This window comes from Cetorhinus maximus, chromosome 5 (assembly GCF_964194155.1).
Source record: "Cetorhinus maximus chromosome 5, sCetMax3.hap1.1, whole genome shotgun sequence".
Lineage (NCBI taxonomy): Eukaryota > Metazoa > Chordata > Chondrichthyes > Lamniformes > Cetorhinidae > Cetorhinus > Cetorhinus maximus.
Window position 1 is genome coordinate 165188123 of NC_135883.1, and position 18041 is coordinate 165206163.

The 18041-nt window shown below is 43.5% G+C and overlaps 1 protein-coding gene across 9 annotated transcripts in view; it reads right to left on the minus strand.

The window, feature by feature from the left end:
• disp1 (dispatched homolog 1 (Drosophila)) overlaps window positions 1–18041 on the minus strand; it is a 457303-nt gene that overhangs the window by 272959 nt on the left and 166303 nt on the right. For 7 of the 9 annotated variants that reach the window (XM_078542763.1, XM_078542762.1, XM_078542760.1 and 4 more), the window contains one exon: window positions 2389–2508. The exons of the other annotated variants lie outside the window; for them this stretch is intronic. The gene's annotated coding sequence lies outside the window, so the exon portion shown is untranslated. The remainder of the gene's footprint in view (window positions 1–2388; window positions 2509–18041) is intronic. 9 annotated transcript variants of the gene reach the window in all.

Here is an 18041-nt window from a genome sequence, read left to right on the forward strand (position 1 = left end):
TCAAATCTAGGAATTCTGATGATGTTATAAATCATGAAGCAAAGGCTGTCGATTATGGACACTTACAGAACCCCATCACTGGTTAACTTAAAGAAGCATCCAAGAATGTGTCGAGTTTGAGTTGTCAGTCTTGCCTCTGACTCTGAAGGTTCAGGGTTCAAGTCCCACTCAGATACTTGAGCACAAAATCTAGAGAACTGGGACTCCAGTCTAATACAGAGGTCTTAAGTGTCTTAATTCCAGCAACACATCAGTTTATTTCAGTTAATCATGGAACTTGGAGCACAGGAGGTGGCAATTTGGCCTACCATGCTGGTGTTGACTCTTTGAAAGAGCAGTTATCCACACTCCCCCTGCTTTCTGTCTGCAAACCTGTAAGTTCCTCAACCACATGTACCTTTACATATTCCCTTATGGGGGGGAGAGAAAAATCAATGGAATCAGCTTCTCCAACCTATTTCCTTTTGTATACTATTCTTCTATTTATAAACCCGAGTACCCATATGTCTTTTTAACTACATAATCAATTTGCCCTATCAATAATGATTTGTATATATGGACACCAAGGTTTCTCTGCTCATCTATACTTTTCAAAATTGTCCCATTTATACTTTACTGTCTTTCTATATCTATCCACTCAAAGTGCATCACTTCACACTTCTGTGCATTGAACTCCATCCTCCTGCGTATTTTACGATCCGATCTGTCATCCTGAATTCGACAACTACCCTCATCACTATCTATTACATTGCCAATTTTCTACTGTAAATCTTATAATGCTGCTCCCTGCACCCAAGTCTAGATTGTTTATAAAAAGTGAAAAAAAGTAATGGGTCCAAAACTGACCCTTGAGGAACAGCACTGCAAACCCAAATCTGAAAACCATCCATCCATCACAATTTTCCATCACTAAACCAATTCCATATCCATACTGCTGCTTTCCTCTTAATTCCACCTTATTAACAAGTTTCCTTATGGTAACTTGTCAAATGCTTTCTGAAGTCTATATAGACAACAGGTACTGCATAACCTTGATCAACCAATGAAATACTTTGTGAAGCCACTATTGTGGTATAGGGAATCCCAGCAGCCAATGTGCGCTCAGCAAACTCCCACAAACAGCAATGTGATAATGACCAGATCATCTATTTCAGTGATGTTGATTGGGGGATAAATATTGGCCAGGACACCAGGGATAACTCCCCTGCTCTTTTTCAATCTTTTACATTCACCCCAGCAGGCAGATGAGGCGTCGGTTTAACATTTCATCTGAAAGATGGCACCTCCAACTGTGCAGTACTCCCTCTGTACTGCATTGGAGTGTCAAACTTGATTTTGGGGTTTGAACCTGGAACCTTGCAATTCAGAAGCGAGAATGCTAACAACTGAGCTATGGCTGACAGTGGTGAAGGATGACCTGAAGTAAAACTACAATCAGCTTGAAGCACCCACTTCCACAAAAGGAGAGGAGAAAATAGAACTTGGGAGAAACTGGGCAATGACTTTTATATCCTAAATACCAGGTTAATCTTCTTGCTTTTCCTGCAGTCTGGCCATAAGTATGATTGAGGTGACCACAACAACAGAACAAAGAGACTGGAGCCTTAAATAAAGGCAGTGAATTCAAACATAATCTCATAAAACATACAAGTTTCCCATAAACAAAATCATATTTACCTCAAACAATCCGCAGCCTTCATGGGTTAAGAATTTCAAGAGAACAGAAAAAACAGCTATTATTTCACATGAAGCACTCCTTGCCAACTTGTAATATGACCGAACCAACAGATGTACAACATTAAAACAGCACAGGACATACCAAAAGCAGTATTCATTTGTCACACAGCTTAACTGGTCAGACTCTATAATCCATTCCCATCGTCCCACAACAGGCAATTTCTTTACTCAGAAAAGCTGCCATCAGACCATAACAAATTAAATTGGATCTCAAATAAAATCCTCTTTTTTGATGACTACAACTGTTCTAAGACAAAGAGAATGACACCATCTAAATTGGGACTTTTGTTAATGAAAAATTATTTCTTTTAAATTGAATACTTTGAGTAAATAAATGAAAGAAACGGAGACACCTCACATTAGCAGAGTGAAATTCTGCAGCAAAATGCTTTTCAAAATCTTAAAATAGTAAACGCATTGGATAATTTCAGAGTGATGCATACAATTCAGTCTTACACAACAGACTCACTACACAAATCAATATGGCTTTTTGTAGGCTGAGAAGGGGGGCAGTGGTTGGTGGTGGTGGTGGCATTAACAGTAGTTCAAATGCTAACATACCACTCTTGGGAAAGTGGGTCACTTTTGGGTAATATGTGAGCTAAAATTAATAAGTTTCAACTGAACGTGTAAGTGTCAGAACTTCTTTACCTCTTCTGTTGTCTCACTCTTTCCAACACTGGATGATGGGCCTTGAATCTCCACCCAAATTCCTTAATGAAAATGACATATGGCTAAAATTGCTGACATGGTGTGTCCTTGGCTGTTGAGCTATCAAAGGGGAACAGAGAAAGGAGAATGAGTGTGTTGTTAGCAATAAATATCTTCATGACTACTTCCCCCAGTGGCTCAGTTGATAAAGCCAGCAAGGAGGTGAACCAAACAGACCAAGAGGGTTCCAAATTTGATTAACTAATCTCAGCCTAGGTAGCCATAGAGAAATTGGCTTCAACACTGCTGGTAATGCAAGGGAAAGCATACCAGCTACCCATTAGAAACATATAGAAAACAGGAGCAGGAGTAGGTCATTTGGTCCCTCAAGCTGCTCCGCCATTCAACATGATCATGGCTGATCCTCTATCTCAATGGCATACTCCCACTCTCTCCCCATACCCCTTGACACCTTTAGTGACTAGAAATCTATTTCCTTCTTAAATATATTCATTGATTTAGCCTCCACAGCCTTCTGTGATAGACAATTCCATAGGTTTACCACCCTGAGTGAAGAGATTTCTCATCTCCATCCTAAATGGCCTAGCCCATATCCTAAGAGTGACCCCTTGTTTTAGACACCACCCCGCCCCCCCAAGAGAAAACATCATCCCTGCATCCAATCTGCCCAGCCCTATCAGGATTTTATACGTTTCAATGAGATCCCCTCTCATTCTTGTAAGCTCCAGTGAATACAGGCCTAGTCGACTCAATCTCTCCTCATATGACAATCCTGCCATCCCAAGAATCAGTCTGGTGAACCTTCACTGCACTCCCCCTATGGCAAGTATATCCTTTCTTGGGCCAGGAGACCAAAACTGCACACAACACTCCAGGTGCAGTCTCACCAAGGCCCTGTACAGCTGCAGTAAGACATCCTTGCTCCTGTACTCAAATACTCTTGAAATGAAGGTCAACATGCTATTTGCCTTAACTGCCTGCTGCACCTGCATGTTTGCTGTAAGCGAATGGTGTACAAGGACACCCAGGTCCCTTTGTACATCTTCATTTCCTAATCTATTGCCATGTAAATAATACTCTGCCATTTGGTTTTTCTACCCAAGTGGATAACTTCACACTTATTCACATTATGCGGCATCTGCCATGTATTTGTCCACTCACTCAACTTGTTTAAACTGTCCTGAAGCCTCTTTACATCCTCCTCACCACTCACATTCCCACCTAGTTTTGTGTCATCAGCAAACTTGGAAATATTAAATTTGGGAGAACATGGAGAGACAATGTAAAATAATGGGTGAAATTTTGAAGAGGGTACGGGAGTAGAATGGCTTGGGTGTATATGTGCATAGATCATTGAAGGTGGCAGAACAGGTGGAGAGAAGGCATATAGTATCTTGGACTTTATTAATAGGGCATAGAGTACAAGAGCAAGGAGTTTATGCTGAATTTATATAAGACACTCGTTAGACCTCAGCTGGAATATTGCGTACAGTTCTGGGCACCACACTACAGGAAGGATGTGAACACATTGGAGAGAATGCAGAAGAGGTTTACAAGAATGGTTCCAGGGATGAGAAACTTCAGCTATGAGGATAGATTGGAGGTTGGGACTGTTCTCCTTGGAGAGAAGAAGGCCAAGAGGAGATTTGATAGGGATGTTCAAAATCATGAGGGGGCTAGACAAAGTAACTAGGGAGAAGCTGTTCCCACTCGTAAAAGGATCGAAAACGAGAGGGCACAGGTTTAAAGTGATTTGCAAAAAAAACAAATGTGACGTGAGAAAAAACTTTTTCACACAACGAGTGGTTCGGGTCTGGAAGTATGGTGGAGGCAGGTTCAATCAAGGCATTCGAGAGGGCATTAGATGAATATTTGTACAGAAACAATATGCAAGGGTACAGGGAAAAGGCAGGGCAATGGCACTAGGTCATAATGCTCATTTGGAGAGCCGGTGCAGACACGATGGGCTGAATGGCCTCCTTCTGTGCCATTAAAATTCTGTGACTTTGTGGTTCTTTCATCCAAATCACTAATATTGTAAACAGCTGGGGCCCAAGCACTGATCCCTACGGTACCCCACTAGTCACCAGCTGCCACTCCGAAAAAGACCCATTTATTCCTACTCTCTATTTCCTGTCTGCTAACCAGTTCGCAATCCATGCAAATATATCACCCCCATTCCCACATGCTTTCACTTTGCACACCAACCTCTTCTGTGGGACTTTATCAAAAGCTTTCTGAAATTCCAAATGCACCACATCCACTTGTTTTTCCTTATCGAAGCTACTAGTTACAACTTCAAAACACTCCAGCAGGTTTGTCAAACATGATTTCCCTTTCATAACTCCATTTTGAATTTGTCTAACTCCGTTGATGTTTTCTAAGTGTCCTGTTATCACATCCTTTACAATAGGCTCTAGCATTTTCCCTACTACTGATGCTAGTTAAAACTGTGCATCACTTAACAACAACAACTTGCACTTATATAACACCTTTAATAGGAACAGGAGTAGGCCATTCGACCTGTCGAGCCTGCTCCACCATTCAATTAGATCATGTCTGATCATATACCTCAATGTCACTTTCCCGCACCATCTCCATATCCCTTTATATCATTTGTCTCCAAAAATCTATCGATTTCTGTCTTGAACCTGCTCAATGATTGAGCTTCCACCGAAATGTAATGAAATGTCCCAAGACACCTCACAGGAGCATGATAAAACAAAGAATGATACCGAGCCACATATTAGGTCACAGGATCAAAAGCATGGTCAAAGTGGAACGTTTTAAGGAGCGTCTTAAAGTAGGAAAAGTGCAATCGAGAGGCGGAGAGTAATAAGGAGGGAATTCCAGGGCCTGGTACCAAGGCAACTGAAAGCATGGGCACCAAAGGTAGAACAATTATAATTGGGAATGCACAAGATACCAGAATTAGAGAGTACAGATATCTTGGAAGATTGTGGGGCTGGAGGAGATTACAGAGATAGGAAAGGGAAAGGCCATGGAGGGATTTGAAAATAAGGATGAGGATTTTAAAGTCAAGATGTTGCTTGACCAGGAGCCAAATTAGATCAGTGAGCACAAGGCATCAGGACAGCGAGCGTCAGGAATGTGTTGGAATAATTGAGTCTAGAGGTAACGAAGGCATGAATGAGGGTTTCGGTAGCAGATGAGTTGAGACAGGGGCAAAGTCAAGCAATGGTACAGTGGTGGAAGTAGGCGCTCTTAGGGATGGCTCAAATATGAGGTTGGGGGAGATGGTGGCGTAGTGGTAATGTCACGGGACCAGTAATCCAGAGACCCTGGCTAATGCTCTAGGGACTTGGGTTCAAATCCCACCACCAACTGGTGGAATTTGAATTCAGTTAATAAATCTGGAATATAAAGCTAGTCTCAGTAATGGTGACCATGAAACGATCATCAATTGTCGTAAAAACCCATCTGCTTCACTAATGCCCTTTAGGGAAGGAAATCTGCCATCCTTATCTGGCTTGGTCTGGCCTACATGTGACTCCAGATCCGCAGCAATGTGGTTGACTCTTAACTGCCCTCTGAAATTGCCTAGCAAGCCACTCAGAACAAGGGCAGTTAGGGATGGCAACAACTTCTGGCCTTGCCAGCAACGCCCACATCCCATGAAAGAATAGATCATCTCGGGATCAATTGTAACATCATGTTTGCAAGTAGGTTGAATTAATCTCAGGCTGTTGTCAAGGAGAGGGATGGAGTCAGTAGCTAGGGTCAGTAGCTAGAGTGTGAAGTGGGGGACCAAAAACAATGGCTTCAGTCTTCCCAATATTTAAGTGGAGGAAATTTCTGCTTATCCAGTACTGCATGTTGGATAAACAGTCTGATAATTTAGCCACGCAGTGTATGGTGAAGTATATGATCGGTAGTCCCTTTGTACCCCTGTCAGCCGCATATCCATGTTAGCACAGGTGTGGAAAAGAATCACTGGTCTCCCATGCAACTCTTACTGAGATGTCGCCAAGGAGCTGGCAGTGCACACCAGCAGGCACACCCTGGGACTGACGTACTAGACTAAATGAGGGGATCAGCAATTTCACAAGATGCTGTATGAGGGATGCCAGCCTTTTCGAGTGCATGAAACATGGACCAGCACCTGAGATAGAGGAACTCATTACTCAATCAATGGATCAGAAGGTGCAGCAGCAAGAGGTGTCCAGGAGATGTTCACAGAAATCAAATAGATTTTCTGATGATCAGGGAGAGGTACAACAGCATCAAAAATGTCTTCACTTACCCAGGTGCAGACATCAATTCAGATCACTGCCTCCTTGTAATGAAGATGAAGATCAAGATGAAAATCCCAAAAAGAAATCCCATGAAAAACCAAGCCAACCTAGACAGACTGGGTCTAGGTGTGAAGAAGAAATATGCTGTGGAGGTCACTAACAAGAATGGAGCTTTACTTCAGGAAGTGACAGATGAAGAGCTTAGTGAGGAGGAAACAACTGGAAGGCACTAGGAAAGATTGAAACAGAGCATAAAACATGCAGTTTCATGAATGACACAGTGAAAGGCATTTTAACAGCAAAGAAACTGAATCTGAATCTTAGGAAAAGAATGCTAAAGTACTACATTTTGTCATCTATGTTATATGTCAGAGAGATATCAACAAAGAGACTATTGATAAGTTGAATGCAAGTGAGATATGGACATATAGAAGGATGTTCTTCATATCCTACACAGACAAAGACCAAGGATAAAGTGCTGGAAATGGCTGGAAAAAAGAAATTAGTGCATAACATCAAAGAGAAAAATATACAATACTTTGACCACATCATTAGGGCAGATGGAAATAATTATTAGAAGGAAAGATCGATAGAGTATGTAGGAGAGGCAAGTCAGGGGAGAAACGGATGACGGATATAATGGACTGGATGCAGTTGACTTACACGTAATGTGCTAGGGCAGCACAGTAGTAGAGGAGTCAAGAGAGGTGGTGGTGAGTTAGTGCAGGATGTCATCATCAGCATACATATAAAAACCCTTTAAAAATGGCGGAGGGAATCAATCCCGGGATTCCCACTCTGTTCCCAGGGCCAGCGACTTTAACTGGCACAGGAGAAGGGTGCAGGTAGTGAGCCCGCACTCTGCGCTCCTTACCTCGGCAGTTCCATTGCACTGCAGGCATTTCAATTTTCATCGAGTCAGGCCAGCTTCGAGAACTCGTGGTTCACCCTCCTCAGAGGAGTCTAGAACCACAATCTGAATATGGGAACCCTTTGAAAGGTCTGTTTATGCTCCCTCCATGTCCCCCATGCCACCTCTGTGCCCCTCACCCAGTATGCACTATGTACAGAATCAATGAGTCTTGAAATGCTGATGAAAAAGAACACCCATTTAGAAATCTGCTTTGTAAAAGACTGCTGCTTTTACAACCCTATAAAAGTGTCAATCAGACATTATAGTATCAATAACAGATGCTTTACCCTCATTTCACAACCTTAATCTTGTCCAAATGAACATACAGACACTGAAAAAACAGCTCAAAAGGGTAACTTATTATAACCTCAAAGATGTCAATCAATCGAAATTAACACTTCAACCTGCTAAGCTAATCCATGAGTCTTGAGCACATCCAAACACTGATGATGAAGCTACCTCGACATGAATTTTTTTTGTCCCTGCATGCTTTATAAGCTCGCACCCGTGGCGATTGTAACATTCAGTGCACAGGATGTTCCAATACTTTTTACATTTTATCCTGCCTAGGAAGAAGGGCAGGACCGTCTTGGAGTGTTCTGATAGGACACCATGATCAGTGAAAAGCAGCTCAAGGGTCAGTCAGTTTTGGTCAGTCAGAGAGTCAGGAGCAGAGGGAAGAAGCTTCATGCAGCTAAAGTGCCTCTGTTTGCTCTGAGGAGCTGGGTTTGGGGCTCAGTGAAGCCCTGAGAACCATTTGGTAGCTCCATGCAGTTGATGCTCAAAAGAAGCCTTGGGAGCCATTTGGTGATTCCATGTTGCAGGCCTTTGGGGAAAAGGGTGCTGAGGTTGGCAGGCCCCAAGTAGTGAGGGCTCAGGAGAAGCCCTGGAGAGCTGAAAGGCAGCGGAAGGTTGGTGACTCCATGCTGCAAGCCGTTGGGGTATAGGTAACTCTTTGGAGCAGTGGCGTTCTGCTCAGCATGGTTAAAGAGCTGCAGCTGTGCCAGTAAGTTGGTGCTGAAGTGCAGCCTCGAGAAGCCAGTGGAAGTAGTTTCAGAACCAAACATACAAATTAGGAGCAGTAATAGGCCACTCGGCTCCTTGAGCCTGCTCCATCATTCAATAAGATCATGGCTGATCTGATTGTAACCTCAACTCCACTTTCCCACCTACCCCCGATAACCCTTCACCCCCTTGCTCAGCAAGATTCTATCTACCTCTGCCTTAAAAATATTCAAAAACTCAACTACCAGCACCTTCTGAGGAAAAGAGTTCCAAAGACTCAGAAAAAATTTCTCCTCGTCTCGGTTTTAAACAGGTAACACCTTATTTTTAAACAGTGACCCCTAGTTCTCAAATCTCCCACAACAGGAAACATCCTCTCCACATCCACCCTGTCAAGACCCCTCAGGAGAAGAGATTAAACCATCAGGAGGTGTGCACTCATCAAGGCAGTCCGAAGCAGGGCGACTTTTGGAGGGAATTCCGAGGCTAGATCTTCAAAAGGGAAGAGTGAAGATTTGCAAACCCTCATAAGGAAGGCAGAGTTTTAATGCGGTTGTGTAACTCAGTGAACACTAACGTCTGGGTGGGTTGCTGAGAAATCTGTGGGATCTATTTTGGTGGCATCTATTATTTATTGTGCAGTACAGTGTGTTCAACCAGTTTGCCTGTTATTACCTCACATTAATTCAGAATGTTAGAAAACAAGAAAGATATTGTAAATTGTTTTACTTTTCTGACTTTGAAGTTTATTTTGTTTGTTCAAAAACTGTGGAACTTCGTGGCTTTTTTCTTTTGGCAAACACCTGGGATCTCAAACTTTGTCTATTTTAAAGAAAAAGTTACTGGCCCCTAACCTGATTGTACCAAAATCTTTTGGGGTTGGTCCAGGATCATTACAACCATGAGAAAGAGATATCTGGTCATCTGTTTCTGTTGATACAGTTGATATACTTTTATAGTGGTGTAAGAACCGCAGTTTTTTCAAAGCAGATTTCTGAAAGGGTGTTGTTTTCAATCAGCATTTCAAGATTTGTCACTATTATCATATGGCTCATTGGTTCCGTACATATTGCATACTGTGTGAGTGGGCATGGAGGGGGAATAGATAGGGAATGGAGGTGGCATGGGAGTTTGGGGGGGGGGAGGCATGAGGAGGTGTGAAGGCATGTGAAGGATGAGAGCCAGAGGGCCTAACAGCCTTTAATACAGCTGGGACGAAGTTTCAGAGAACCAAGGCGGGCCTTCTAATCAGCCCGCCATGCCACTCATGTCTCCTTGGCAACATCCAATCTGCTTCCGGGGTCAGCTGGCTCAACTCGATCCTGCCCTCACCTCGCCGGAACGAAAATAGCGCGTGCAGAGGCCATTTATATGGAGACGGTCTGCCGAGTCGGGGAATCTTCTGATTCAAACTTCCCACCTCATGAGCGAAACTCCAAATCAATACCCTTGGATTATGTTGCTGAGGGGCAGTAAGCAGATGAGGATGGGGCCAAGGGTAGATCCTTGGGGGGGACAGGATGTGAGAGCAGGAAGAGAAGCCATTGCAAGTGATTCTCAGGCTACAATTAGATAGATAAGAATGGAACCACATGAGAGCAGACCACACAGCTGGACAACAGTGGAGAGGCATTGGAGGAGGATAGTGTGGTCAACCTCATCAAAGGCTATGGACAGGTTGAGAAGGATAAGTTTACCTTTGTCACAGTCACATAGGATGCAATTTGTGACATTTATAAGAGCTTTTCCGGTATTGTGGTAGAAGTAGAACCTGATTGGAGAGTTTTCGAGCATGGAGTTCTTGGAAAGATGGGAATGGATTTCAGAGGCGACAACTTGGGAGAGGAAAGCGAGGTTGGAGATTGGACGGTAGTTTACAAGGACAGTGGGGTCAAGGGTTGGTTTTTTTTGAGAGGGATGATGACAGCAGGTTTAAAAGAGAGAGGGGCAACATATGCAGAGAGAGAACCATTTACTATATCCGCTAACATGGGGGCCAGGAAAGTTGGGTGATCAGCAATTTAGTGGGAATAGGATCGAGGGAACAGGAGGTAGTTGAGCTCAGAGAAGGCATGAGGGACAGGATAGAAACTAGAGAAAGATGTGAATTCAGAGTTAGAGCAGGGGGAACAATAAAGGAAGTCTGGCTGGTGAGCTAGTGGAAGGGACGCAGCAGAGGCAGCTGATCGGATAGTCTCGATCTTAGTGACAAAGAAATCCGGGGAGTGAAGGTGGAGGGAGCAGAGGAGAGGGGTTAAGTAGATGGCTTACAGTACAGAAAAAAGCTGAGAGTTATCTTTGCCTTCCAGGATGATCCTGGAATAGTGAGCAGCTTAGAACAGGAGACCAGCCAGATCTGGCGGTCAATGGCTAAACCAGCTTTCAAATCTGTGTCCCTTGAGCTTAAGGGAGCAGAGATGAGGGCTGTACCAGGGGAATGGCCTGGGTGAGAGAGAGTAATGGTTTTTATTGGGGACTAGGATATCAAAGGTGGTGAGAGTACAGTTGAGTAAATCAGTGGCTGCTGAAATATTGTAGCAAACAAAGGGCCAAAGGCTAGATAACTGGGATTTTGAGATTACAGTTGTAAGTGAATTGGAGGATAGCTTTTTCAAGGATGGATCCTGAATGAAGTAGGGTTGGGCCATGTGATCAGAATGAACAACACAGCACTGAGGCTGTCAGAAAATTCTGCTACAATGAATCTACAGTGACAGACAAACTCTCTCTTGACAAAGAGCTCAGCACGTGCATTGGAAAGGCAGCAGTTTGGCCGACTAACAAAACGTGCATGGAAAAACAACAAACTGACCTGCAGGACTAAGATGCTTATCCACAAGGCCTGTATCCTCAGCACATTGCTGTATGGCAGCGAAACCCAGATAACGTACACCTAACAAGAAAAAAGGCTCAATAACTTCCACCTCCGGTGTCTACGTCACATTCTTGGCATCGGGTGGACAGACAAAGTCACCAGTAAAGCATTCCTCTTTAGAGCAAACATGCCAGGCATGCAAGTAGGAAACTCTCAATCACGACAAGTGGGAAACTTTAGCTAATGATTGATGCAAATGCCGACACCAGCTGTGGGCAGGAATTCATCACAATGATGTGTGTTTTCAGAAGCTTCAACAGACAACCTCATGTTTTCATTTGTGGCAGACTTTGCCTTTCCAGAATTGGCTTGTTCAGCCATCAAAGAAGCACAGCAGATGATCTCATCTGACTTCACCAAAACTCTGAGGCTGTATTTCCATCATCTCTTGCAGATGGAAGGATGCAATCAGGGTTGGGGTGAGGAAGTGGGTGGTGAGTGATTCAAGGAAGTGAATAGAGAAGGCCTTATCTGTACTGAAATTGATTATGATATGATTAGCAAGAACATGTTAGATAGCAAGGGGTGGTCATGTATATGAGTTGGGGAATTTACATATAGACAGAGACTTAGAGAGGATAATTCAGAGGACAGAGAGCATGATGAGTTGAGATGGAGTAATCACTGAGGATGAGAAGTCATTCGGTGCAGAGGTTGAGGGAGGAAAGCAGTGAAGATAGCTCGGTGAGAAAACTATTGTGCTTGGGAGGCAGATAAAAAATAATGATTTTGAAAGACAGGTGAGGGGGTGGAACAAGGTGAGGAGCTGCCAAAGAAGTAGGGGGTCAGGCCAAGGTGTGATCTGGTGATAAGCAACATGCTGCCACTGCAACCATATTGACAGGACAAGTGATGGGAGATATAGCCATGTGGCAAAGCTTCATTCAAGGGGGAAATGTCATCACTCCTCAGCCAGGTTTCCGTAATGGCCATGCTATCGATCCAATCATCCACAACAAGTTCACTGACGACAAGGGCCTTGTTCAGAAGTAAACGTGCATTCTGGAGGAAGATGTGGAGAGTTGAGAGTTGATCCACTGGCAGAGCCCATAGGGTCAGCAGAGGGAGAGACAAGTTGAACAAGAAGGAGATGGCAAGGTTAGCCTCCAGTGGGCGCATTGGGCAGGAAGGTAAATGAGAGTGGGATGGGTTAATTGGGGTTACTGCTCGTAATGAGCCAGGGCCAAGTGCCTCAATTAGCCCTTTGGAGGATGTCTAAACATAAAGGGATGCTGATCTAACACAGAGTCAAGCTGAGGAGGGTGGCAAGCGAGCAGAAAGGTTGAGGAGTACTGAAGGATTGGAGGAGGGAACTGGGAGGGCAGAATGCCTGAGAATGGGGCGGTGAAAGGGGGCATGACAATGGAAGGGAGGGCTCTTGGAGCAGTAACTAGAAAAAGAAGTTAAAAAGAGCGAGTAAAAGTGGAAATATATTGATGGGCTCGGGTCTGGAGTGATAACCAAAACACGCACGCAAATGGATGCGGGGAGAGTGCAAGTTACATAAAAATAAGGATACTTAAAAACCTGACAGTAAACAGACAATAGGAAATTTATGGTGATAATACAAAGGGTTAGGCTTAGGGTTAGTCCAAAGTTGGAAACCCTGTGTTGGAATAATGATGACATAGGAAGGTTGGAATCACAGAATCATTACAGTGCATAAGGAGGCCATTTGGCCCATTGTGTCTGCACCGGCGCTCTCAGCATTTTAACTTAGTGCCAATCTCTTGCCTTTTGTTCATAAGCCTGCATATTGTTTCTATTTAAATAATCATCAAATGCCCTCTTGAAAGCCTCAAACTAACCTGCCTCCACCAGGTAGTGCATTCCAAACCCTAACTACTCACTGTGTGAAAAAGTTTTTTCTCACCTTGCATTTGCTTCTTTTGCAAAACACTTTAAAACTATGCCCTCTGGTTCTTGATCCATTTACAAGCAGGAACAGTTTCTCCCTATCTACGCTGTCCAGACCCCTCATGATTTTGAAAACTTCTATCAAGTCTCCTCTTAGCCTTCTCCTCTCCAAGGAAAACAGTCCCAACTTCTGCAATCTTTCCTCATAACTGAAGTCTCATCCCTGGACCCATTCTTGTAAACCTCTTCTGCACTCTCTCCAATGCGTTCACATCCTTCCCGTAGTGTGGTGCCCAGAACTGTACACAATACTCCAGCTGAGGTCTAACCAGTGTCTTATATAAGTTCATCAAAGCCTCCCTGCTCTTGTACTCTATGCCCCTATTAATGAAACCTAGAATACTGTATGCTTTAGAAACTCTCTACCTGTCCTGCCACCTTTAATGACTTATGCACATATACACCCAGATCTCTCTGCTCCTGCACACCCCTTAGAATAGTATCCTTTATTTTATACTGCCTCTCCATGTTCTTTCTACCAAAATCACCTCACACTTCTCCACATTGAACTCTATCTGCCACCTATCTGCCCACTCCACCAATGTGTTAATGTCCTTTTGAAGTTCTACACTGTCCTCCTCACAGTTTACAATTCTCCCAAGTTTGGTGTCATCCGCAAACTTTACCCAGAGAAATGGTCCCCTGTACACCAAGATCTAGATCATTTATATATATCAGGGAAAGTAAGGGTCCCAATGCCGACATGAAGCAATGACCTTTGTCTAAGTTTGGAGACAGGTGAAACAAGTGAAGTCCACAAGCTGTTTAAGGGTCCAGTGTTGGGGGACGCACTAATGGAGAGTAAAGGCAAGGATCAGGCCTAATTATAACACCCTGTCACAGTTGAACAGGTCGTAAAACTGGGGGTGGAGACTACTCCAGCTCTGGAAACAGAACAGTTCATTAGTTTCTTCTGTTATCATTGTCAATGGTGATATCCTTCAGATAACAGAGGCTCCATCTGTTCCACTGGACACTAAGGATCTCAAGTCACTATGAAGAAGAAAAACAAGTTTCCTGATGTCCTGGAAAACATTCTTCCCTCACACCCAGACTTGTTTGATTGTTGGATCCTGCTGTACACATAATGGCTGCTATGTTTATCTACATTATAGCAAATACATTTCAAAAGTAGCAATAAAACAAAGAACAAAATATTTATAAAGCACGTTTTACAACCTCAGGATGTCCCAAAGCGCTTCACAACTAATAATGTATTTTTGAACTGCAGTCACTGGTGTAAAGTAAAGGAAAATAATTTATCTGTAAAATGCTTTGGACAGTTCCAAGAGGGACGATAAGGTGCTATGTAAATGAAAATCTCTCTTTCATTTATTGCGTACAAATGCCTAAAGAAGTTTTGGATGAGTGGTGAAGAATCCTTCCATGTTAAACAAAAAGATGCTCTCATTCATTGCAGTGAGAGCTTGTTCAACACAGATTTACAAATACTGTGCATGCCTGTCTTTTACTTTCCTGGAAAAAGAGGGGTAGGGGAGGCAAAAAAAACACAAACCCGCAAGTAAACAGAGCAAACAACACTGGGAAAACTGATAGTTTTCTCAGAATTCAATCCGAAAAGCAAACTCTCGAGTACAAAACAAGCTTCTTCAAAGCTGCATACCATAGGTAAATATTTACCTGTATTCTCTGTAGAAACCTTGGCAAATTGTACAATGGCCGAGGTGGCCAGTAGACCTTACAATGCTTTATTGATCAAAGGGAAAGCTAAATGAAGCTTCATCCTACTAGGAAGTATTTACATTTGTTTTAAATACCCAGGAGTAACACAACTATAATCCTTATGTTCCCTTTCTATAGAAATGAATTAACCAAGTGCCCGTGGAGATACCCATGGTGAACTGAAGAAATCAGTTATATTTAAAGCATTGACTGGGTAGAATTGGTTGAGGAGGGGTGGGGTGGAGATCGGGGACAGAAGGAAAGGGAAAAGGGGGAGAAAGGAAAAGGGAGGGCAAGAAAGGGGGACGGGGGCATGAAAAGGGGAGGCCAAGAAAGGGAAGAGTAGAAGGGTAAGAGGTATTTAACAGAAGGCAGGGCAGCGAGAGTGCAAAGAAGGCAGGAATGGGATCGTGTGTTGGTGAGAGGAGAAGGCTTCAGGAGCTGAGGGTAGATAAAGAGCACATAAGGCCAGAGGTTACAAAAACAGTAAAAAGACAGAACTAAAGGCTCTGTATCTGAATGCACATAGCATTCATAACAAAACATGAATTTATTATATTTGACAGCACAAATAGAAATAAATATATATGATCTGATGGCCTTCACAGAGGCATGGCTGCAGGATGACAAAGGCTGGGTCATGAATATTCAAAGGTACATGACACTTAGGAAGGATGGGAAACGAGGGAAAGGTAGAGGGTAGCTCTATTAATTAAGAATGACATTGATACAAGAGAGAGAGATGACCTTAGATCTGGAGATCAAGATGTAGAATCTATTTGGGTAGAGGTGAGAAATATTAAAGGCAAGAAGTCACTTGTGGGAGTGGTTTATAGGATCCGTAACAGTAACCACGCTGGAGGACAGAGCAAACAGGAAGAAATAAATGGGGGCTTGTGAGAAAGGTACTGCGATTATCATGGGTGATTTTGATCTACATTTTGATTGGATGAATCAGATTGGCAAAGATTGGCCTTGATGGTGAGTTCATAGAGTGTTTTCATGACAGTTGCTTAGAGCACCAACCAGACAGCAGGCGATACCAGATCTGGTAATGTGCAATGAGACAGGATTAATTAATGACCTCATAGTCAAGGCACCCCTAGGTAGCAGTGATCATATGATTGAATTTCATATTCAGTTTGAAGGAGAGGGCTGTGGATCTAAGTCTAGTGTCTTAAACTTAAATAAGGGCAATTACAAAAGAATGAGGATAGATTTGGATAAAGTGAACTGGGAAATTAGGTTAAGGGATAGGTCAGCACAGATGCAGTGGCAGACATTGAGAAAGGAAAACTTAAGGGAAAGATGCACCATCAATGGTTAACTAAGGAAGTTAAAGGTAGCATCAAATTAAAAGAAAACGTGTATAATTCAGCAAAGATTAGTGACAGGTCAGAAGATTGGACAAAATATAAAGAATATCAAAGAATCACACAAAATCAGAGTGCAGAAGAGGCCCTTCGGCCCATCGAGTCTGCACAGACTCGTGAGAAACACCTGACCTACCTACCTAATCCCATTTACCAGCACTTGGCCCATAGCCTTGAATGTTATGATGTGCCAAGTGCTCATCCAGGTACTTTTTAAAGGATGTGAGGCAACCTGCCTCCACCACCCTCCGGGTAAAAAAGTTTTTCCTTACATCCCCCCTAAACCTCTTGCCCCTCATCTTGAACTTATGCCCCCTCGTGACTGACCCTTCAACTAAGGGAAACAGCTGCTCCCTATCCACCCGTCCATGCCCCTCATAATCTTGTACACATCGATCAGGTCGCCCCTCAGTCTTCTCTGCTCCAACGAAAACAACCCAAGTCTATCCAACCTCTCTTCATAACTTAAATATTTCATCCCAGGCAACATCCTGGTGAATCTCCTCTGCAACCCCTCCAGTACAATCACATCCTTCCTATAGTGTGGCGACCAGAACTGCACACAGTACTCCAGCTGTGGCCTCACAGTTGTACAACTCCGACATGACCTCCCTACTTTTGTAATCTATGCCTCGATTGATAAAGGCAAGTGTCCCATATGCCTTTTTCACCACCCCACTAACATGCCCCTCTGCCTTCAGAGATCTATGGACACACACGCCAAGGTCCATTTGTTCCTCAGAACTTCCTAGTGTCATGCCGTTCATTGAATACTTCCTTGTCAAATTACTCCTTCCAAAGTCTATCACATCACACTTTTCTGGGTTAAATTCCATCTGCCACTTATCTGCCCATTTGACCATCCCGTCTATATCTTCCTGTAGCCCAAGACACTCAACTTCATTGTTAACCACCTGGCCAATCTTTGTGTCATCCGCAAACTTACTAATCCTACCCCCCACATAGTCATCTATGTCATTTATATAAATGACAAATAATAGGGGACCCAGCACAGATCCCTGTGGTACGCCACTGGACACTGGCTTCCAGTCACTAAAGCATCCTTCTGTCATCACCCTCTGCCTCCTACAACTAAGCCAATTTTGAATCCACCTTATCAAATTACCCCGTATCCCATGTGCCTTTGCCTTCTTTATAAGTCTCCCATGTGGGACCTTGTCAAAGGCTTTGCTGAAATCCATATAAAGTACATCAACTGCACTACCCTCATCTACACACCTGGTCATCTCCTCAAAAAATTCAATCAAATTTGTTAGGCATGACCTCCCTCTGACAAAGCCATGCTGACTATCCCTGATCAAACCTTGCCTCTCCAAGTGGAGATAGATACTCTCCTTCAGAATTTTCTCCAATAGTTTCCCTACCACTGACGTAAGACTCAATGGCCTGTAGTTCCCTGGCTTATCTCTACAACCCTTCTTAAATAGCGGAACCACATTAGCTGTTCTCCAGTCCTCTGGCACCTCCCCCGTGGCCAATGAGGAATTAAAAATTTGGGTCAGAGCCCCTGCGGTCTCCTCCCTTGCCTCCCTCAGCAGTCTGGGACACAAATCATCCGGACCTGGAGATTTCTCCACTTTTAAGCTTGC